Raw genomic sequence first — 24,739 nt, forward strand, 5'->3', positions numbered from 1 at the left:
CTGTTTCTAGAGCAGTGTCCTACACGCCGTCTTTCCTTACATTGGGGATGATTGTAAAAGAAGTCCTAGGGTCAGCAGTAACCCCAGAGACTGTCAACTGCACCAGAACAGACTTGCTCCACCACTACATGGTTTTCATGCTGTCCTGGCACAAGCAGGACAGTGATTCTGCATTGTATGGCTGAGATCCACTGGCCCAAACAAATTGATACCCTGATGATCCCCCAGAAAAAAACTTAGGGCTGTATGGTCAGAGCTGCCTGCTTGCTGCTGAGCAGGAACCTTTGCAGCACTGAAATGCAACTTTTGGCAGCACACAGCCATTGTCCCAGGGGGCTGCTGCACTCTGAAGCCACTTGGTGGGCACCCAGGCAGTGAGACCAGCTGTTCTGCCTCTTTGGGCTGGCCAGGGTCTGCTTGAACCCCCAAACTGGTTTCCATTCCCTCTCACAGACAAGTCTTCATTTCTAATCAGATCCTGCAGCACTGAAGTCTTCAAAGGAACCTGAGCAACCTGTTGAAAAGAATTGATCTTCCAAGCATTTGGAGCTCTCTTACTGGCTAAATGCAGAATGGTTTCTTTCCCACAGAATGGCAGCAACTCTGTTTTTCATTTTCAGATGCCTCCTCTCCTCTACAAATCATTTAGTGGCTGCTGCATGCATTCTGAAACAGTTTTTGCTCATTTACCGTCAGTGGGTATTAGCTAACTTATCAAACTCACACACAAGAGGCAATCAAGACAACCAACAGAGGCAGTGATAAGGTGCTCATGCATCTGTTATTCCAGAATAATATGCAAAAATTGAACAAATCTTGTAAAGCTTCCTTACATACGAAAAGGAGATGGATTCAGGATGTCACAGGCTGTGTCTGCACTGAGGGACCCACCAGTGCTATGAGCAGTGTGGTTGCTCACCCAAAACAGGGCAAGGTCTGTGGTATTTCCCTTCAGCCTGTGTGAAGGAAAGCTGTTTGTGTGATGCCAAGGGAGCTGTGTGCTCTGCAGCACCTGCCACTGCCTGGCTGGTTGACAGCCAAGACCCATGGGCTGTGCCATGAAGGGCACAGGCTTAACCAGGTCAGACTCGCTGTGCAGTAAGTCCTCGTGCAGACCAGTCTGTTTGATAGTGGTCCAGGACTTTCAGAATGATGAAATCCCATGTATTTGAAACCTCAGTGCCCAGCTTTACTGCCTTTGTTTATAGGCTGAAATATTTCTCAGGAAGACACTGCTCATGTCTGCCCATTTACTTCTAAGGCAATTGCTCACCACTGATTTTTTAATACATGTTTTATATTCCTTGTGCTCAGAAGAGTTGTTCTCTGGGCAATAAGTCAATTTTCTACAACTGAGCCAAGGTGTTCTTTGGTAGACCTATCTGCAAGCTGCCACTAACCCAAGTCAAGTTAGTACTTAGTTAAGAGAAGGAAGTCAACCCTCAAAACATGGCTTTTTTCCCCCCTCTTTGATCTTTCTCTTTCCTGCTATACATGCAACAATAATTCTTCTTGATCTGCAGTGGAATTAGTGTGCTTTTTTAGCACCCCTGGACTTCAAAGTACCTGTGACACTTTTGAAATATGACTTAAACCATTTGGAAAAGTACTACTTGTTCCTATTTGAAAATTAGGATTATTTTTATATAAATAAGCAAAAATTTCTGAGGCTCCTACATAACAAGAGCCAATGGGAGTTGTGAGGGAATGAGTGTAGTTTTTTGTGTTTGTGGGGAGGAAAACCGATTTTCCAGACAAGTAATATAGAGAAACAATTATTTGTATGTATTTGAAAATGTGACTATCTGTAAATATTCATATTTTATTTGCAGCTGATTGAATTTTGAGAATGTTGTCTGATTTATAAATAGGGTACTGCCTCTAAGTCTGCTGCTGCTACGGTTTCATTATGCCCATGCTCAATGAGAAATGTTTTTCTTCTGTGACTTTCAATGAACCCAGTGAATTATTATACCATAAAAACTAGAGTAAATGAAACACACAGAATTGCAAATCTGCATTGATTTAGTAGGAAGAGCTGCCAGTCTTTATGACAGCAAGCACAGAATTGATGTTCATGATATTTTAGGAAAGAAATGTTAAGTCTAACAAGTCAGAGCAGTTCAGCAGGTGAAAGACATTTGGAAATTCTGGGAGTGAAACAGAGGATTGGCTGCTTTGATGGCATTCAAGACCAGGTTTATGGGGCCTTGGGCAACCTTGTTTAGTGGAAGGTGTCCCTGTCCATGGCAGGGCTGTTGGAACTGTGTGGTCTCTAAGGGCCTTTTCGACCCAAGCTGTTCTGTGGTTCTATATGACTCTGGTTTCACATTAAAACCCATGGAGAAAACCTTTAGTTAACTAAAGGAGAGAATCCAGATACCTCTCATGAGTTCCTAAGCATCATCAAGTTTACAGCTGAAAACACTGCAAAATTTTGACAAGTACTAAGTGGGCCAGAATAAGGCCATTAAATAGGATTTTTCTCCTCGTGTAGAACAGAGCTTGGTCTCAATACTTTTATGCCCACTTACTACTTCCTGTCTTTTACATGGGGTACTGTGTACTAACAAGGTACTGGCAAGACACATATATTTTTTATATTATTCAGTGCTGATTGGCTGGAAGTTGAGCACAGAACATTATGTGCTAACTGAATAACCTGGTTTGAAGGTACAAATAAAAGTGCATTCAATGTGTCCAGTTTGGCCCAGGCAGACTTGTGGTTTTTATTACTACCTTAATGCCAGTATGAGGAGGTTTTTGGGGTTTTTTTTGTTTTGTCACTATTTCTTTCACCATATATTTCACTTCCCCAGAAATTAAAAATATATAAACTCTGACTTTTTCCAGAACTTATCTCCAATAGCTGATCTACAAGGCCCTGTGTATTTATACCGGTTATACATAAGGAATGAGTAAAATGAATGTTGTTGGAGAAGTTGTCTAAAGAAGTTATTTGAGTGGTTCAGAAGAAGATTGTCAGCTCATCTTTCAAAAGGTGACTCTTCAACTCCAATGTTTTTTTTCCCTCTTTAGGCTTCCAGAAGCTTTCATTTCCACTCAGCTGGACAAACGGGGACTCCGATAGGATGCTGAACCCCATCACTCGAAAGAGAGAAGCACTGTGCAGCAGGCTGCAAAGCCCTGTAAGGACATCAGGATGCTCCCAAGTGATTTTGAGAAGGACTGTTGGGTTTTGGCACATAGGTGAAGTGGCAGCTTTGAGTTAGTGTTTGCGCTTACTCAGTGGTTACTTTAAGGAGAGGGTGAGCCAGTGGCAGGTGTGGAAACTCCAGAAGAGGGCAGGAGGCTGGGATGTGGTCAGGGTGTCTAGACAGTGGCCTGGCTCCTTCTGCTGCACCCTCTCCCCGTGGTCTCCCATGAGCACAGCTGTAAGGCTCGTGATGGAGAGGGGCATGGAAAACAGCAGCAGTCCACAGGCACAGAGCTCATTAAGGCTGTGGATGCTAATGGACATTGCTCCTAAACTATTTCCAGCCTAGGTGTGGACATAAATTCTGGCTGTAGTTATGTTGATGGGTGCAGAACTGCTCTGGGCTTCTGCATATGAAGTGTCCAACAGTGGTCCTAGCTAGAGATAGAAACTTTGTGAGAAAGTTTCCTCTAATAATTATTTCTATACATATTTTAATTTTAGAAGATGTGATAGTTATTTTTAAAAGTAATAAATGTAAACATACAATTATGTTTATGTATTATAGAATTTGTCTTTTGCAAATTCTTATTTATCCAGTGTCTAAAGATGAGAACATAGATCCTGTATTAAACTGCTTGTGATTGTCAGTCTTGTGCTGACTGCATCACAGGTTAGGCACAGCCTTGAGGAATTTACCATGTAGTAAAATCAAACTCCTTCTATACAAACCCTTAATGCCTATTCCACTTTTAAAATAGCGAGCATAAATTATTTAGTTTAATGTACTCCTCACGTTTTTGCCAGCTCAGTAATCTATGCAAGTGTACAAGGAAATATCTGCAAGCTGCAGGCTCTTCTGGGGAAATACTACAGAATTTGTGAACAAAACTGTATGAACCAGACTTTAATAAAATAATTCTGAATTTATTTACAAGACTGACTTGGCTGTCTCCAGGGCCTGGCACACTGGTTGAAATGTTTTTTAATGTTTAACCTCCTTAAGGTTTTGGAGTTTCATAGTTCAGATGTTTGTAATACTGAATAAAATCTAGAGAGGTTTTTAAAATTATATGAATAGAAAATGTTACAAGTGTTTCGGCTTTGCTAGATTCAGAGTACATGTAAGTCCTACATGATACTAAGAAGAAAATATTATCTCTTCATAGGGTGAAGTTCTGAGACTCAAAAGAAAAATTATTGTTGAATATTGCCATTAGTAAGTATATCTGATATAGACATTTACTGTATGTCTAAATATGTTTAATATAGATCTAGTATAGACATTTCCATACAAATGTATCACGTTTTAAACCTAACTCTTCTGAGGTCATGTTTTTCATGTAGATGTATGAATTTACAGACTTTTTATTCAGAATATTATGAATATGCCTGTAAGCTATTTTGCAAGCTGAGGAAAAGAACATTTTCAGTGGTTTAGTGGGATAACATTACAGGTAGTACAAGCCATGTTGATGAGTAGGAAATATGCTACTTGGTTTCTTTATGAGAAGAAAGGATTGATGGTAGGATGCTAAGCAGAGGCATACAACACCAACACTTTTTTGGTACTTCAGCAGAAATACCAGATAAACATCATTGATATGAGTGATAAATTGTAGTGGAAATAATGTGCAATAGAACAGAGAATGAATGAGTGGGATGTGCTATCCTATGAATTCGGTATAACTTGTAAAACAATTTGTGAGAAAACATAAGTTCAGACAGGGTGGGACTTGATTTTATTTTTTTAACTCTGTGTTCATATGTAAATGTTCAGTATTTTATTGGTTTTATGCCCAGGTAAGTTTATGTTTCTGAGACCTTTCTCTTGCACACAGTATCTTGAGATTGAGCACAAATACCAACAAAAAAGAAATGAAAAAAGGAAATGGGCTTTTTCTAGTCTGTTTTCACTAAGAAACAGACCACACTTGGCATAACCCTGTAGCCTAGTTTATGTGTTTCCTTTCTACTGAGTGTGTAGCCTGTTGTGAAGCCACCTAGAACTGTATGTTCCACTCTGTCAAAAGGCTGGGCAAGAACAGAGCATGTGGGCAACATCCAAGTCTGCCATTTCATATGCCCAGGTATGGAAAGGTGCATTCAAGCAGCCTTGAGAAACAACAGGGCAAGGAGAGAGCTGTGAGCAGGAAGGCATGTTTTGCAAATGGTGTGGGTTTGTGTCACACTGCAGATGCAGACTGCCTGTAACCCAGGTAATGGTGGGTGGGTAAGGCCAGACTAAGGGGTCTAGAGGCAGTTTGCAGCCCGGGGTTGGAGTAGAGTTTCAGCGCAGCTCAGTGATAATGAAATCTGACTGAGGGTCACACTGTCGAATCCCCAATTGTGCAATTAACTCATCATCTCACTTAGCTCCTTCCTGCTTCTGCTGCCTTATTGTAACTTAAGTATCAGCAGCTACCACAAAATGGCTGCTGTATTAACTTGTGGATTTTTCTAAAGCATTGTAAAGACGAAAAGCATTAGATCTAAAATTTACCTTAGTTCTTAAATGCCACCCTCACAATTTTTATCATGCTGGTCATCACAGTACAGAGGAAGTACAGCTTGTAAATTTGGCTGTAGAAGGTGCCAAGAATATCCACACAGAAAGAGGTTCAAAGGTAGACCTTATCTGGGCTGCTGATGCCCCATGCAATATTACATATTTAAATTATACCTTTTTTAGGCTGAGTCACTGTATGTCCCAGCATGCTGTGAGAGGTCAGCTCACTGGGCACTACTATAGCCTAAGAAGCCTCTTAGATGACATCCCTGTCATCAGAGACAGTACTTCATAATTGGTCTATCTCAAGCAAAAAAAAGAGGAGCAAGAATTAAAGAAAAACCCTGCAGCTAATGCCAGGTTTGCATTAAGTTTGCAAGAGTGTTCCTGGGGGCCAGAGTCCTCGGTCAGTGCATATTGCTAAGTAAAGGTAAATACATGTCTGTAAAGGGAATGATAATCTGAAAGTGCCTTGAGCTGTGTGTTCTGCCAGTCTTCAGGCAATTTTTGATGGGTGGAAAATGTGCAGAGTCTCCTGCAACAGCTGGCATACAGAGAAAGAAAACTTTGAAAATATTCTTGCTTCTAATCCCAGCACTACATGTAAAGGATAAACAAACAGATAATCTCATTTTCAGGATGTAAATCCTCTTCTTTAATGATTAATCTTAGGTAGTGAGGGTTTTTCTGCCCTTTAACTTTTATTTGTTTAAGATTTAAATGAAACCTACTAATAAATTGCAGACATGTGACTTGTTGGAAGTTAGGAAAGGAGAGAAAGAGCACACAACATCTAAGGAGATGACCCTGTATCAAGATGACCCTGACCAATTGTGCTCCTTTCAGAAAACACAGTTTTTTGACCATGTCACAAGGATCTCCTTCCTCAAAACTTGTGTCTAGCAAGGCATGCCCTTCTGCTGACTCCCTGTGTGACTCTGTTAGCACCAGCAGACAGATGAGTTTAGAAGTAGTCTCCCAGCACACTGTTTTGGCTTCTGATCATCGTCTTCCCCAGCAAAAGAGAGGCTCAGCAGGAAACACAGGAAAACACATGTTAAGGTTTGGGCAGAAGCTTGTGTCAATGACAAAACCTGGAAGTTGTAGTTACAAGCCCAGTGAACTATAAAAGTTGAGAAGATGCTCATCAGCCCTCCCCTGCTCTTATCTGGCTGGTAGTTACTGGAAAGCAACTCTGTCACAGGCTTATTGTTCAGGCTATTTTCCCTCCTTTATCTGCCTAGTTTTGTCTAAGCCACTGTATTTTGTACTCCTGTCTCAGACTGCCCTGAGAAGCTTTTAAGCTTTATAATATTTTACATATTACCATAAAAAGTTGTACACAGGCCACTCGTAGCACATTTACTCTTAGATTTAGAAGGAGTTTTCTCTGGACACAGTAAGAAAAGAGATAATAGTAATTCTAGAGCAGAGTATTTTAGTAGACTTGTGATTCAAGCTCATGCTGTCCCCACCCCAGATTGTTTCAGTCTGTGGGTTCATGAGTCTCAGTGTCCTTCCGCCCTGAACTCATTTGAGAGTTAGGACCAAGAATGGTGGCTTATCATAGTTACTCTTTATTGCCATCCTAGTTTATCAGCAAGGACTGAATCAAACATGATTTATTTGCACCAAGGAGCTGAGTTCAGCTGCAGAACCTATATATCTGCAGTTCATGCCATGCACTTCCTGCTACTCTTGGAGTCACAAGGATGTTGAGTAAAGAATAAAGCCATGGTGCATTTCAGGAGCATCCATCTTGTGACAGAGAAGGCATTCCAGACCATTAATTCTTCTCGGATAATCAGCAGAGGTCTGTGAGTCCTGATGCTGTGCACCCTGATCAGGTACTCTTGAACCTGTAGCTTGGCAACAGCAAGAAAATAATTCAGTATCCTATAATACTTTGTAGAGTTATACTATTACACTTCTTCAAAGAAGTTAATTTAAATGTATTAACTTATAAGCAGTTACACATTGTCCTTTTACACTTTAAACATCCAAGACACTGTCACACCCTAGAAAATATGTGTGTACATATGTATGCCCTTTTATTTCTTTAACAGCACTGAATTTTCTTAAGTTGCCTGTTCTCCTCCTGTGCTTTGACACTTGCCTGTGTCTCTCCATCAGCTTGTGGCCCAGCCACACTCCCTTTCCTATCATTTGATATGCTGCTTTTCTGTGTTTCAGATACAAAGGAAGCCGAAAGCAAAACCTCACCTACTGGAGAGAGGTAGATGTGAGGGTGCCCAGAGAGCAGTGAATGTGGGGACAGCTGCAGTATGGGAACTGGGGGTGGCTTCAGCATGGGGATCAGGGACCCCTACAGCATAGGAACTGGGGACCACTGCAGCATGGTGACCACTGCAGCACGCCCTTCGCATCTGCGTCAACCTGTCCTGCACAGGCTGTCACAGAAACAGGCATTCGTGCCAGAAAGAGAGCTGCAAGTTGCTGGAGAAAAGGCTTTGATTAAGAATTGCTCCTGCCCTTTCCACTCCTCTGGTCTTTTTTTGTCCCTGCTTTATCAGTTATTACCAATTAATGTTTCATTTTCTAGTTTTGTTTAACTCAAGCCAAGAAGCACCTTGTAGATAGCAACTGCCAATTAGTTATGATGAAAGCAGTAATTTAGCTTCCAGCTTGCCTGCATTTGGAGGGCTATAGCAGAAGTTAATTAAATTGCGTTCTTATCTTCTGAACTATTCTTGCTACCTGCATCTGTGGTTGCCAGGTGCTTCTGGGGTGAGCAGGCCCTGCCTTTCCTGTCCCTCTCTCTCTTCCTCCCTCTGATAAGGACCTGCAGCTAGGGAGGGAGGGAGGGAGGGAGGAAGGAAGGAAGGAAGGAAGGAAGGAAGGATTGACTACTGACTCTGGGGGAGAAACACAAGATAGTTATAATGTAAATCTTTCTGGAAATATATATATATAATTATGTACTAGTTTGAAAACAAACCAGTGGGAGGCACTAAGTCAGAATAACAATTTAATGGCAATTAAAGAAAAGGGGAAAAAAAAAAAAAAGGTAAAAGAAAACACTGTCAAAGTGACAGAGTCAAGGTACAACCTGACACCCTGTTAGGCAGGGTGGTGGTAGCAGTCTGGTAGAATGGTGGCTGCAGTCCTCTGAAGCAGTGATCCTGTAGTGAAACAGTCTGCTCTTCCTCTGGAAGTCCAGTGGTGGCTGTGTAGCTCCTGTCCTCTGGAAATCCAGTGGGAAGCCGGTGTCTCTGGTGTTCAGCCTCAGCTTATATCCACGCTGGGATGCTTGGTTCCTCCCTCTGGGTGGAGCATCTCACAATGGGGTAACAAGTCATGAGGCAGAGTGTTGATTAGGCTCATTAACAGAAGATAATCCGGAGGGAGTTATCTCTGAGTCAGGCGGCAGGACAATGATGGCAATTAACAGAAAGATAGTCTGGGGGGAGGAGGCAAGGAAACACTGCCCCACCTGATTTTAACAGCTGATGGGGATGGTAATAGAATACACTGCAACCCAGGACATTATCCACCCCTTATTCTATTACCATCTACATTATCCCAAATCAATACCTTCTTAAACTCTAAAACACACATACATATATATATATATATATATATATATATACACAGTGAAACCTACACACCGTTCTCACCTAAGATTAGGTCTCCTTGTGGTACACAACGGGTTTCCCCATCTTTCTGCATTACCCACCAAGTGCAACCAGGTCCTTGAGCAAAGACAATCCCACGGATGGGTTTGTCTTTGCCTGAGGTGGGATTAATCCAAACAGTCTTTCCTAAAATACCTCTCAGGTGTACCACAGGGACTCTATCTCCATCCACTGTGTGCAAGGGTTCAGACTCGGCAGGACCAGCTCGATTGATGGACCCTCGGGTATTGACTATCCAGGTGGCCTTTGCTAAGTTCACTTCCCAATTTTGAAGGTCCCCCCACCAAGTGCCTTTAGGGTAGTTTTAAGTAGTCCATTGCAGCTGTTCAACTTTTCCAGCAGCTGGTGCATGATAAGGAATATGATATATCCATTCGATACCGTGTTCTCTGGCCCAGGTGTTGATGAGGCTGTTCTTAAAATGAGTCCCGTTGTCTGACTCGATCCTGTCAGGGGTGCCATGTCTCCACAGGACTTGCTTTTCCAGGCCCAGGATGGTGTTCCGGGCTGTAGCATGAGGCACAGGGTAGGTCTCCAGCCATCCAGTGGTTGCTTCAACCATGGTCAACACGTAGTGCTTGCCTTGGCGGGTTTGGGGAAGGGTGATGTAGTCAACTTGCCAGGCTTCACCATACCTGTACTTTGACCATCGTCCACCATACCACAGAGGCTTCACCCGCTTGGCCTGTTTGATTGCAGCACAGGTCTCACAACTGTGGATGACCTGTGAGATGCTGTCCATGGAAAGGTCCACCCCTCGGTCACGGGCCCATCGGTATGTTGCATCTCTCCCCTGATGACCAGAGGCATCATGGGCCCAACGAGCTAGGAATAATTCTCCCTTGTGCTGCCAGTCCAGATCCACCTGTGATACTTTTACCTTGGCAGCTCGGTCCACCTGCTCGTTGTTGCGATGCTCTTCATTAGCCCGACTCTTGGGTACGTGCGCATCCACGTGTCGAACTTTCACGGTCAGCTTCTCTACTCGGGCGGCGATGTCCTGCCAAATCTCAGCGGCCCAGATGGGCTTCCCTCTGCGCTGCCAGTTGGCCTTTCTCCAGCGATCCAGCCATCCCCACAGAGCATTAGCTACCATCCATGAGTCGGTGTAGAGATAGAGCCTCGGCCACTTCTCTCGTTCAGCGATATCCAAAGCCAGCTGGACGGCTTTAAGCTCTGCAACCTGACTCGATCCACCTTGTCCCTCGGTAGCCTGTGCAACTCGTCGTGTGGGGCTCCATACTGCAGCTTTCCACTTTCGATTAGCGCCTACAATTCGGCAGGAACCATCAGTGAAGAGGGCATAACGTCTTTCAGTCTCCAGTAGCTCATTATATGGTGGGGCTTCCTCAGCACGAGTCACTTGCTCTTCCTCTTCTTCAGAGGATAATCCAAAAGTCTCACCTTCAGGCCAATTTGTTATAATTTCTAGAATCCCAGGGCGATTCGGGTTTCCAATACGGGCACGCTGTGTGATGAGGGCGATCCACTTGCTCCATGTGGTGTCGGTGGCATGATGCGTGGAAGGAACCTTTCCCTTGAACATCCAACCCAGCACCGGTAGTCAGGGTGCCAGAAGCAACTGTGCTTCAGTGCCAATTACCTCTGAGGCAGCTTGGACTCCTTCATAGGCTGCCAAGATTTCCTTCTCTGTGGGAGTGTAGTTGGCTTCAGACCCTCTGTAGCTTCGGCTCCAGAATCCCAGTGGTCGGCCCCGAGTCTCACCAGGCACCTTCTGCCAGAGGCTCCAGGACAGACCATGGCTCCCGGCTGCAGAGTAGAGCACATTCTTCACCTCTGGTCCTGTCCTGACTGGGCCAAGGGCTACCGCATGAGCGATTTCCTGTTTGATCTGGGCGAAGGCTTGCTGCTGTTCGGGGCCCCAGTGGAAATCATTCTTCTTGCGGGTAACCAGGTAGAGAGGGCTCACGATCTGGCTGTACTCGGGAATGTGCATCCTCCAGAAACCTATGGCGCCTAGGAAAGCTTGTGTTTCCTTCTTGCTGGTCGGTGGAGACATCGCAGTGATCTTATTGATGACCTCAGTGGGAATCTGACGTCGTCCATCTTGCCACTTTACTCCCAGGAACTGGATCTCTCGGGCAGGTCCCTTGACTTTGCTCCTTTTGATGGCAAAGCCAGCTTCCAGGAGAATCTGGATGATTTTCTCTCCTTTCTCAAACACTTCCTTTGCTGTGTTTCCCCACACGATGATGTCATCAATGTATTGCAGATGTTCTGGAGCCTCACCCTTTTCCAATGCAGTCTGGATCAGTCCGTGGCAAATGGTGGGACTGTGCTTCCACCCCTGGGGCAGTCGGTTCCAGGTGTATTGCACACCCTTCCAGGTAAAAGCAAACTGGGGCCTGCATTCTGCTGCCAAAGGAATGGAGAAGAAGGCATTGGCAATGTCAATAGTGGCGTACCACTTCGCTGCTTTGGACTCCAGCTCGTACTGAAGTTCCAACATGTCCGGCACAGCGGCGCTCAATGGTGGCGTGACCTCATTCAGGCCACGGTAGTCCACCGTCAGCCTCCATTCTCCACTGGACTTACGCACTGGCCATATAGGGCTGTTGAAAGGTGAATGGGCCTTGCTGACCACCCCTTGGCTCTCCAGTTTGCGAATCATCTCATGGATGGGAACCACAGAGTCTCTGTCGGTGCGGTATTGCCGACGGTGCACTGTTGCTGTGGCGATTGGCACCTGTTGTTCTGCAACTCTTAGCAGTCCCACGGCAGAGGGGTCATCTGAGAGGCCAGGCAATGTACTCAGTTGTCTGATATCTTCTGTCTCCACAGCAGCTATCCCAAAAGCCCAACGATGTCCTTTTGGGTCCTTGAAATATCCATTTCTGAGATAGTCTATGCCGAGAATGCACGGGGCCTCCGGGCCAGTCACGATGGAGTGTTTCTGCCACTCGTTCCCAGTTAAACTCACTTCAGCTTCCAGTACAGTCAGCTGCTGGGATCCTCCTGTCACCCCAGAAATAGAAATGGGTTCTGCTCCCACATACCTTGATGGCATCAGAGTACATTGAGCACCGGTGTCAACCAAAGCCGTGTATCTTTGTGGGTCAGATGTGCCAGGCCATCGGACCCACACAGTTCAAAAGACCCGATTCTCCCTTTCCTCTACCTGGCTAGAGGCAGGGCCCCTCTATTCCTGGTCATGTTGCATGTTGCTCCCTTCCGATGAATACGTTCCTGAGGTCCCTTCAAGAGGATCGGTCATATTATCATTCCGGTACCGTCTGGAGTTCTGTGTGCGGGAGACCGGAGCAATGTTGACTCTAGATGCGCTTCTTGTGGTAGTTGTCCCTCTTTTTAGTTCATGTACCCGAGCTGCTAAGGAGGAGGTGGGTTTTCCATCCCACTTACTCATGTCTTCTCCATGTTCCTGAAGGAAAAACCAGAGGTTACCTCGTGGGGTGTATCCTCTCTCCCTGGTTGGGGGTCGCCGGCTCCTAATGGCAGAGACTCTTGTTGGTTCTGGTGAGATCTGGTAAATCTCTTCCTTAAGTTCCTTTTTTCAATTTCTGATGGCCTTCTTCAATCAAGCTCCGGACTTGCTCAGCCAAAAGACTTGTTTCCACGGATGAGACATGGGTGCGAAACGGGGCTGTGACGGTGTCCTCGTAAATCCTCAGTTTGTTCACCAAGACGCCCACCCTGTCCTCACCTTCCCTCCATTGCAGCGTTGCCAGGTAACGGGAGTACATCTCTGGTCCAAGGCGTGCGAACCTCAACCACATCTGTGACGTGCACTGGACACCATCTGGGCTCTTAGGAAATCTCTCATCTTCTGAGAAAATGATCTCCAGCACAGCCAATTCCCTCAGGCACCGGATACCTTGTTCCATTGTGCTCCATTTTCCTTGGTGCACCTGGAGGTCTTCTTTACAAAGGTACCTGTCCCTTACACTTGTAAGCAGTCGCCGCCAGAGGCTGAGGGTTTCTTGGGTTCTCCCGATCCCCTGGTCGATGACCACATCCCGGGACAGAGATCCCAGTTGCCTGGCCTCACTTCCGTCCAGAATGGTGTCATTGGCTGCAGCGTCCCAGATGCGAAGCAGCCAGGTCAGGATAGACTCGTTTGTCTGGCGGGTGAATTCCCTCCGCAGGTCACGCAGCTCACCCAGGGATAGTGATCGAGTGATGATCTCCGGTTCTGCTTCTTCTGCTGGGTGCGAAGGTCCTGCTGCATCCTCGTCAGTCACTATGCGGACTGATTTGCTTTTTGATTTCTTCTTCTGCACGGGGGCAACTGCAATCGGTTTAGGCTGTTCTGGTTCAGTGATGGTTTGCATGGGGACGCTGACAGTGCTTTTGGTTCCCTTCTCCTCTGTGTCAGTCTGCGTGGACATGGACGCTGTTGTCTTGCGTCTGGGTTCTTTCTCCTCTGTGTCAGTCTGCGTGGACATGGACGCTGTTGTCTTGCGTCTGGGTTCTTTCTCCTCTGTGTCAGTCTGCGTGGACATGGACGCTGTTGTCTTGCGTCTGGGTTCTTTCTCCTCTGTGTCAGTCTGCGTGGACATGGACGCTGTTGTCTTGCATCTGGGTTCTTTCTCCTCTGTGTCAGTCTGCGTGGACATGGACGCTGTTGTCTTGCATCTGGGTTCTTTCTCCTCGGTGACAGTCTGCGTAGACATGGACGCTGTTGCTCTGCTCTTTTTCCCTCCCTCATCCTGAGGATGCTGTGCCATAGCTCTGATTCTAAGCATGGTGTACATGGTGCAGGCTGTACAGAGAAGACAAAGCAGAACTGACAGCAAGTTTATGCCGTCTTTGACATCCAGAGGGAATTCAATATTTTCAAAAACTGCTGTGCCTGGCCTGAAAGGCTGGAAGAAACCACTCTCTACTCCTCCCACCAGGGGCTGGGTGCGATTGTTGAGGAGATCCCAGACATAGGAGCCCAGACTAGGACAGCCAAACAAAACTGAGTATATATTCCGAATGGTATTCATCGCCTCACAGGTTATTATGCTGTAGACATAATAAACCAATAAAGCAATTCTCATACCATTTCCTGGTTTTAACAGGAGTAATACAACAGGCAGGTAGTTCCCCATGTGAGGAAAAATATAGAGAGCAAGATACAGTACCCATGCAGACCAGCTGAGCACCATGGTGAATAGATTTCTGTTTATACAAAATTGTAATTCTGACTTTTTCTCAGAGCAGGCCCCACATTGGGCGCCAAATTATGTACTAGTTTGAAAACAAACCAGTGGGAGGCACTAAGTCAGAATAACAATTTAATGGCAATTAAAGAAAAGGGGAAAAAAAAAAAAAAAGGTAAAAGAAAACACTGTCAAAGTGACAGAGTCAAGGTACAACCTGACACCCTGTTAGGCAGGGTGGTGGTAGCAGTCTGGTAGAATGGTGGCTGCAGTCCTCTGAAGCAGTGATCCTGTAGTAAAACAGTCTGCTCTTCCTCAGGAAGTCCAATGGTGGCTGTGTAGCTCCTGTCCTCTGGAAATCCAGTGGGAAGCCGGTGTCTCTGGTGTTCAGCCTCAGCTTATATCCACGCTGGGATGATTGGTTCCTCCCTCTGGGTGGAGCATCTCACAATGGGGTAACAAGTCATGAGGCAGAGTGTTGATTAGGCTCATTAACAGAAGATAATCCGGAGGGAGTTATCTCTGAGTCAGGCGGCAGGACAATGATGGGCAATTAACAGAAAGATAGTCTGGGGGGAGGAGGCAAGGAAACACTGCCCCACCTGATTTTAACAGCTGATGGGGATGGTAACAGAATACACTGCAACCCAGGACAATGTATTTCCATAAGACTAAAATTAATTAATATTAATGTGAACTGTTTGAGAATAGCCCATCTCACTGTAGTCATCTGTACCTGAGACGATTCCCCTGATTAAAAAGAGTTGCTTCAAAGGGATGACTTGTTTCAGACCCCTGGGTTTGGATGAGATGTTTTATGTCCTAGAATTCCCTCTTTCTCTCCCCGGGGACTCAGGGGAGGTGCTGACATTGTCAAAATCTGCATTTGGTCAAATGAATCCTCTTACTTTCCTCATTTTGCTGTCTTCATGTTACACAAAGTTGAGCTGCAGCAGGATGAAGAGAAGGCTGTGGATAGTAGTCTGCATCCACCCTTACTAGCTTACCTAAGCCCTAGCAGTGTCCCTTAGAAAGAGGCAGAAGCACTGAGTACAGCAGAAATGTTACCTTACAGAAGACAGTAAAGGACTCCCACAGCAACTGCTGTCTTAAAAGCAGATGTTGGAAGCAGGATGAAAGAAGACAATGTATGACTGTGGGTTTTGTGCAGTGGTGCCATCCTGTTCTTCCCTTCCCCCAGCCTTTTTCTTTGTTCCCAGATTTGGCATATGAAACTAGGTCAAGGCTCTCAGCCATACATGTTTTAAAAGTACTAATCACTCTGTGAGCATGACAGAGCATGTTTTGAGGGGGTTAGGATTTGGGGTTTTTTTTCACATAATGTAGAAAATCGATTCTATTTGGGATTAAACTGTGTTTTAGCTGTTTCTTAGGAAATGGCACTGAAAATCTTTCATCTCTTTCTGGGCTGATCTAGATGCAGTGGGCTGTTCTTCTTTTCTCTCTGAAGAAGCCAGATGCCACATCACAGAAGAGTGGCAAAGTGTTGGGACTCCTCTGCAAGCATGGCTACAGAGAAGTCGCCCTTCATGTCCTGCAGTGAGGTGGGGAAGAACAGCATCTGTGACAGGCAGATCACAGTCCTTGACCGCCAAAATCAGTGAAGATGACGCACATCTGGACAGCGTATGTGCTTCTGCCCTGGGAGGAAACCCTGCTCACCCTGCTTGCTCTCACCCTGCTGGTATCATTTACGGGTTGTGATGTAAAACAGAGGAAATGGGGGGTGTGAATACCAATCTCACCCTGAAAAGGATCTGGTTTCCTTAGGTACAATTTGTGCTTATCATTCTTGTGTGAAAGTTAGTAGGTCGCAGCTGGTTAAACAAACCCTGCCCAATTATAATTTCCATGCTTACAACACAGAGTATTTAACCTTTCATTACTCCTTTCTACCCAAATCAAGGGCTTAAATTTTTGCATTCAATTTTACTTTGTTCTTTTTTCAGTGTAAACAAAAAAGGAAAACATTAAAAACCTATAAAAATAACTTCAAAAAGACCTGAACTTAATCTCCAAGATTAATTGATGTCTCTTATTTCAGAATGTACTAACTGCATATTGTACTTCTTCTTCATGTATATGAAGAAATGGCACATTGTATATAAAAACAAGAAAATGCATTATTCATGTAATAAATGCTGGTTTTTTCATGTCTTCTGGCAAAAAAAGTAGGCTGCCTACTAGTAACTGCACATCATATTTTAAAATAATGATGCAGATTTTTAATGTGCGTCAGTTGCATTGCCCTGCCTGTCTCCTGTTCTTAGCCAGCAAAAGCACATTCCCGGAGGAAGAGACCTTGAATGCCCTCAGTGCATCAGCTCACATCCTTGCTTTATAAAGTAGGTGCTTTAAGAAAGTTTCTTCCAAATGTCTCTCAAATTCAGCAGATTTTGAAGGTCAAACCTTTACCTTGTACTCTACACATCATAGCTGAATCATGTTATGTCTAAAATACACTTGCTCCAAATCTGAGAGACAAATCTTATGTTCAAGTAAGAGTTTAACTTAAAAAAAAAACAAACCAAAAAAGGATTTCTGGGAAATGACAGGAACAAAGAAGCCTCAAAATACTATACACTTCTCATTTCTTGCAATAACTCCTTCCAACCTCGAACATGCTCTCTGCTGTCTAAAGATGGGCTCACGTTCCTTAATTTGTGGATCATCACTCACACTAACAAAGTGCTGGTCATGTTTAAAAATGCTTGAAGAGAAGGTCAGTATTTTTTAATGCTAAAAGAGATTTTGTTCTAGGCACTAAGCCATCCACAGCTTTTCACATGCATTACAATAAGTCTTGCAATAGGACATGAGGAAAAACCATCACAGTGACAATCTGAGTGCAGTCAGTGTGTTCCACTGATGAAGGCTTTTGATGCAGCTATGAAAGGCATGCCAAAGAAAGCATGGCATTCCTCTAACGGTGCTCCCTCCACACCTTTATCCTTGGCACCACCCATGTGCTGGCCACGTCAGCCACAGGAAAAGGCTGCTTTTACTGCTCTGCTTAGGGTTAAGGTTACACTTATGGTTAGGGTTAAGAAACCCACAAAGTCTAGAGCTCCAGGGACACGGCAACTGCAAAAGGCATGCCAGGAGCAGCACGGCCCTGCCCCACCATTGCTCCTTCCGCACCTTTCTCCTTTGCACCAGCCATATGCTGGCCACCTCAGCCTCTGCACATTCTCCTTTTACTGCTGTGCTTAGGCTTAGGGTTTGATTTATGCTCAAAGAAAAACACAAAGCCCAGGGCTCCAAGGATACTGGAATTTTAAAAGCAGAAGTTGCTTCTACAGATACTCATCATACTCAGTGGTCAGTGTAAGGTAAGGCAGGGGCACAGAGCTCACTTCTGCTCTCAGGAGGCAACAACTGCTATGCTGAATCTCAGGCACCACCACAAGAAAACTCTTGTGTGTAGGACTGGGCGATGCTGAGGCCAGGGCTCTCCCACAGCTGTCCAGTTCCAGGATGATGCACAAGCTGTTGTCCATTCCACACAAAGAAACTGCACCCCTGACCTTCCAGCCCTCCTGCAACCCTGTCCTCCTCTGTCCTAGAGCTGGTCCCTCAACACAGTTCATGAATTAGTTAGAGGCAAAGACAGTGGGCCCCCCAGGATTGGACTGGGCGCCTTCTGCTGTGGTAGTAATGCACGGGAGATAGCCCTGGAATACAGATACCTAGAGACCAGAATGGAGCAAATCTGATACAAGCTCTTCATGCAAACATACAAATTTTCTGTGACAGATTCAGACTTGTCAATATAAAATGCCTTGGCCTTATAGGGACATACCCACTGAGCATTGCTTCTTCCCTGACCCACTGCATGACAGCAGTGTTTTCCAGTGCCTACATGCACAGATTTCACCCTCACTGTGTCATCTTGCTCTTTCACTTCCTTTCTCGTGGTTTCTGGGGACATGGTTTTTTGAAAGGCAATGTTCCATTTTCTGCTTTCAGAAGGACCTCTCTGATGGCAATCTTCCAATTTTCTATTCTTGACTGCTCAAAGTTGAGCCAAGTAGGAGGGTTAAGAAGACTTCTGCTACAATTCATCTAACAGGCTTCCCAAATTTCCATTTATTCAAGTACTGTATTTAACATTGTTTATGGAACCTGAAATACAGGGGTGGGTTACATGACTGAGAAGAATCCACTTGGAACACAGCATCAGCAAACAGGATGAACAGATACTGAAAGAGGGGAGAAAACAACTGTATTGAAACACAGAAACAGAAGGTAACCCTTGAGCCTTTAGAGAAAAGCAAAAATACTTAGCTAATAATAAGCAAAAATAAAGAAAGGTAGAAACTAAAAAAAATTTTAAAAAAGGCAAGTAAAAGTGGAGGACAGGAGGAGAATGCATGAATGCATGGAGAAGGCAGAGACTTTACTTATTTTTTATCTTTTCAGTCACTCTGGCATATTCTTGCATCCAAGGTAACTTCTTCTTATGGCTCACAAAATTCTTTGTAGAGAAGAATTGTGTTGATACTCTCAGTCTTCAGCTTCAGTCGGCCCCGTTCTGCCTTTAATGTTGCTTCCACAATATCAGAAAAGATCTCAGCAAGTTAAGTGATACCACCAGATCATGAACCCTCAGCAAAAGTCTGCATGCCTTTTTGCCATCCCGCCACCAGTTAGTACTTGAGTCAAGCATTTCTGCCAAATTCTACTGGAAGTCACAGGGAAATGTTTTCCTTGCTTAATATCATCTCATGAGATGCACAATGAGACAAGACATGCAACAGGCTATTGTGCAATTGCAGCCTGACACCAGTCTCATTCAGTGCACAGCACAGGGAAAAAGGGCCTATTTTTTGACTGCAGTGGGTACTCACACAGCAGAGATGGAGATAAACTTGCACAGAAGTTAAGTCCTTTGTTTTATTGCTGCTTTTCTCAAGTGGATCACTTCAACAGCATCTCTGCTTGGTTGCTATGAAAAGTGCTGTTACAGAAATCTGCCTTTCCACTCATTTTACGTTACAAATTGATCAGTGCATTTGTTTTCCATCACAAACAGTTTGAATCTCTCCCCATTCCTTGAACCAAATCTTTATATAGTTTCTGGTAGAATTAGGTGCCCCCAGCAGCCATTCCCCACAAACACATCCAGCATGGAAGTACTTGGGGAAGCAGAACCTGGAAGTACCTTTTCTCTCCTTCACTTGGTTTTAGACAGTGACCAGCCTGTTCCTTTTCCCTTTGCATGGAGTAGCTCTTGATAAGAACGAGCTGGTCCTTCGGTGAGGTGTGTGGTCTCTGCTTTCTCCAGAAGTCTGGAGATACCAACAGGTCCTCAAAGGGCATCTACCACTAGGGCTTCTCTTGAGACCACTCATGATTTATAAGACAACACTGTTCCCTTTGCTTCTTACCAGCTGGCCAGGAATAGGTGAGGGCACAACTCAGATCCAGGTCACTTATGTTCACAGAGATTTGGTTGCAAATAATAAGAGGAGTCCTACACAGAAGCTGTACAGCCCCAAACAAACTGAGCTGTCAGAGATACCAGCTTGCTCTGAGCTAACAAGGCCTGACAGTCAGTGTGCTCCTCCACAGCATGGCCGTGGCTGTTCTTCAGGACATCTCCAGGAGAAACTGCATCACCACCAGCTCTGCATGAGCAACTCTTCGGGCTGCAGCCCTCAGGCTGCACAGGCACAGCTGGGGAGGAAGGGAAGGTCTCTGAAGGCCTGCTGTCAGAGCTTCACCAGTAATAGCAAACCTCAGATAACTGTCAGCACAGGGGCTTTTGTGCTACAAATACAAATGGGTTTCAAGTTTTTAGCACCATGGTTCTAAAACACATATGCTTGTGCATGAAAATTTTCTAGCACACTAGAAAAATGCTAGGTATAAGTTCATTATCAATAAAAGTGCTCTGTTCTGCCTGAAGAAAAATCAGATGTGATGCAAATGGTAAAAAGGGCTTTTGGACAGAAAAAGGGGAGATTTTTTTTTCACTTCCCTTCTTTAAAAAACAAAGACAGGCAAAAATGTACTCCTAGCTTGCTTTCCTCCTGCATCATAGAATCATCTTGTCTTTATTTCTTTGGACATAAGTACAAGGCTACTGTCTCACTGTACTTGTGTGTTGTAATTTAAATTAATTGCAGTGTTAATAGTGACTGGAAAAAAATCCTCCATCCATTAGGAATATCCTCCAAGGAAAATGCATGTGTGCCTGAAAAAATAGAGATGACTCTTTGTAAATAAGAACAACATTCAATTAGTTACGAGAGTCCCATCTAATATGATGTGGAAAAGGCAACTCAGAGGCCACACTGGTATCTGATATGTGGTACACTCTGCTCTGACTTTGAAAGTAGGCCACGTCTGAGAAAAGAGAGAAGCATCTGTTATCAATCCTTGGGAAAAAAAACAATAAGGTTAATTCCAGAATACATTTCCTACCAAGATGCTGGATGACTACTGCTTCCACAGAATAGTTCCCATGTCTTTACCTAGCTACTGAAAATCACTTATTGTTGGTTGTACCTCAGAGGCATCAGGACATCTTATTCATCAAAGCTGTCCAGATTTTGCACACCAGTACAAATCCTGTTTCTCAGTTATGCGAAGTAGGTACTATGTGTCATTGTCACCTAAATCAAGGCAGAAAATTGTATTCCTATAAATCATTGTTCGGGGAGTGCATTATTAGAGGTGAAATCATAGTATCTAAAACTGAATAATTAGCAGAATGGCATTAAAATGAAGAAACATGAAGTGAGAATGACTACTTAAAGCTGCCTATTACCTTGGAACATGCTAATATTGTCAGACTCATCTTTACTTTCCCTAACAAGACACCAGCTTTTTTTGCCAGTGTCATTCAAGGTGCCTCTTGAGCACGTAGGTATGTAATTTGGCATTATGTAATTCTGTGTGATGCTATATCTGAGAAAACCACTCCACCTAAATATCTTGCACACAACCATGACAGACATGTTGATCAATCAAAACTGCTGCCAGGTGACCAGAGAGCTCAGAAGGGTAATTACACAAAACTGAAAGTTAGTAGAATTGCCAACATCTGTCATGCAGAATAATTCCATTTTGGTGACATCAGTGTGATTGCATTCTGTCTCAGATTTTTATTATTCTGTATATACACTTCTGTAGAGAGTGCTTTCTAGAACTCCTGATGGAGAATCAAGTTAGCAAGCTGTGATCACGGGAATTTTTTTAATTAGCTGTTAGTGGTTAGTTTCTTTGTCCCATGGTAGGGAAGGAGTAAGAAGCGCAGAGGACATTGTTCTCCAAGGAGCTCAAGGCAAATGGAGGAAGGAAGAGTGCATCTGAGGGTATGCTTTACTCACCCTGCAGCTTTGAGGATCCAGGAGCTGTGGGAGTCATAGCTGAGAAGCAAATGCACTCTGAATCACAGAGTTACTCAATACAGGCAGCGCACAGTGCATCCTGTCTGTAACACTCTGTTAGGCTGAAACATACCCTGAGGACTAAAATGTCTCTTGGTAAAGGAATCAAAATGTTTGTATTAAAAAAGAAGCAAGGTGACTTCAAAATTCTCCCTATAACAAAATTACCTGCACTTCATTGCAACCCAACATGGTGGCAGCTAAGAGGAATAGTGGCAGACTTGATTAAAACAAATAGACACAAATACTAGTGATCTAGATACATGTGAAAGTGCCTCTGACTGGGGACATTTACAGCAAAACATATGTCTGAGAGGAATGTTCACAGAGAGGAATGTTCCTGTAGCTAATAGACTGGATAATAATTCAGAAGCTCTACTGCCTACTATTCCTGATATTAAGATAATTTCCTATATTAAAGCTTTCCAAAGTTTTCAAAAGTGCTTGTGAAACTTTGGAAACTAAATGACAGGATTCTTGGAGTCCAGAGCCAGGTTTTGCAGGAGCACTCCCCACTGGTTTTCATGAGACCTGGACTCACACAGCAGTGCAGGGGACATCAGTACCCAGCTAAACCATCAAAGTGCTCTTCCAATACAGTTGCACAAGCTCTTCCAGGACCCATCTGACTCCTCATGCTTGGATTGCACTGTGCTGTGCAATGCCACACATAAAGCTTTTACTGCACTCTATGCATCTTGTAAATATATTACTCAACCAAGCTTAGACATGACTTTGTCATTTTATTGCAGCCTCTTTGTCACTCTCAATCCTCCTGTACTTCATTCTCGTGCTTTTTAAAAAAGAGTCCCTGTTCAACCAGTTCTTGCAATATAAAAAGCAATATAAACTGCAACTTTTTTTGGTAGCTGCACATCCTCCTTTGAAAGGAAAGTCTAAGGCAAGGATCTAGTTCTTTGTTTTTGCCAAACACACACAAGTGCTTTTAAAGGTGACATAGAGTTTGTATCACTTGCAGAACTAGCAAGAAAATTACAGGAGCAAATAACAACTTCTAGGTTTGAACTTGGCAGAGAAGTACAAATGAGGTCAAATGTGATTTAGTGTCACACTAAGCCCTGGTGTGAAGAAAATGGAAACTGATTGCACTGGCAATAAGGAACAAGAAAGATGAAGCATCTAATATTTACATTTTGTCTTACCTCCTATTAACACACAATTCCTTATCTGAGGAAAACATTTCCCTCACAAATTGCCTTTACAGTATTTTAAGCAGGGAAAAATAGAAATAAAAGCACTACATAGTTTTATCTCCTTGCAAATCTCCAGAAAAATCCTGTCTACAATTACATACAGCTCCACTGGATAGCACAAGCATGGTCATACTGGGTCAGAGCAAAGGTCCATCAGCTCAGAGTCCTGCCTCCCACAGCGATCAAAAGCAGATTCGTGAGAAGATTACAAAAATATCCAGAACAAGCAGATGATGGTATTTCCCACTGATGTTCTCACGGCCTCCTCAGGCATTTCCTCAGCCAGAGGTGATTGCTAAATGTTTAATAACCCTTGGTAGATTTGTCTTGCACGAGCCTGTGCTGGCTCCCTCTGAGTCCTATAACTATTTACCACCCGCCGCACAATGCAGCAAGAAATCCCACAGCCTAATTACAGGCGATGTGCAAGAAACACCATGTTGTTTTTGTTGTTGTTGTTGTTGAGAGCTGGTTACCTGCTGTTCACCTCTGCACCTTGCACTGGAAAAAACTGTGAGCAAACACTGTGAGCAAAAACTCCTTGTTTATTCCTTGCCCTTGACTGACAATTTTACAGGGCTCCCAGTTGTACCTCTTGTTCCATCCAGCAGCCTTTCACCATCCATGTGGCTCCTTTGGGAACCTTTCTGAGTTCTCTTTCCTTCCTCAGGTGGGGACCAGAACTGTTTAGGCTCATCAGCACAGATTTATCCAGTGGTCAAGTGGTGTTATTTTTTTTTTTTTACCTAAAGGGAATCAATTTGCTTTTCTTTTTATCACCACTGAGCTGAAATTTTGACAGAATTATCTGTTGTAATTCTGCGATTTAATTACTGCATGGTCAATGCATTGAACATGTAATGGTCAAGTCAGAGGCTGTAATTTTATACACTGGGATTGGTTTCTTTCCCCCAGATGCATCATTTTACCAACACGCTGAACTCTTTTTTCTTCATTTGAAAGAAAGTTCAGCTTTTTGAGGGATGTCATCTTAATTTAATAATTTGTTTAATTCTGCTGTTTAGCAATGCCAGCATCCTCTCACCCTTTCTTAAGGCTTTCTTCACATGTGGTATGCATTTCTTGAATGCTTCCAGTATGTCCCCAAAGGGTCTCCATGCCATCTGCAAGGATTGAACTCCCCCACCTAAGCCTTCTGATTTTCTTTGGAGCAAGTATTCTCCTTTTTCTGTAGTCGCTTATTTTGAAGTTGGTATAAGCAAGTTCTCTACTGCTTGTTAAGCATACTTTGACAGAGGAGAATATAAAATTGGACACAGATCCCACAGAAGAACAAAAAGATTAACTCATAAGTCAACCGCTGTGGCAGCCACCAACTTCCCTGATGTAGTAAACTATGAATCAGAACATAAAGGTGATATAATGCCCAGGTAATAGGACAGCTGTACTCAGACATGATGTGTTGAGATCCCTCAGTGTGGCATGTAAGATCTTCAGCACTTTTAGTTAAATAAAATGAATGCTTTTAAGTAAAAGGAAAATGTCTACACTCACAATGCATATATAATGATCTCAGAACAGAGACCATGGAAAAAACTTAAATTCATCTTTCCTACGTTTCTTTCTTTCTTTGTGAACAACTGAAAAAAGCCCCTCTTTATCAAAAAAGGTGTCTGTCCCATCCCCAACAAGTTGTAA

The 24,739-nt window shown here is 43.9% G+C and overlaps 1 long non-coding RNA gene across 4 annotated transcripts in view; it reads left to right on the top strand.

Moving 5' to 3' along the window:
* The window catches only part of LOC116440565, a 32,492-nt gene extending 15,868 nt beyond the window's left edge, over positions 1-16,624 (top strand). For 3 of the 4 annotated variants that reach the window (XR_004238686.1, XR_004238685.1, XR_004238687.1), the window contains 3 exons: positions 3,040-3,149; positions 4,327-4,376; positions 15,887-16,624. This is a non-coding gene — a long non-coding RNA (uncharacterized LOC116440565). The remainder of the gene's footprint in view (positions 1-3,039; positions 3,150-4,326; positions 4,377-15,886) is intronic. The other variant, XR_004238688.1, reaches the window with a different exon arrangement.
* Positions 16,625-24,739: the final 8,115 nt, after the last annotated feature.

Source organism: Corvus moneduloides, chromosome 3 (genome assembly GCF_009650955.1).
Source record: "Corvus moneduloides isolate bCorMon1 chromosome 3, bCorMon1.pri, whole genome shotgun sequence".
NCBI classification, from domain to species: Eukaryota; Metazoa; Chordata; class Aves; order Passeriformes; family Corvidae; genus Corvus; species Corvus moneduloides.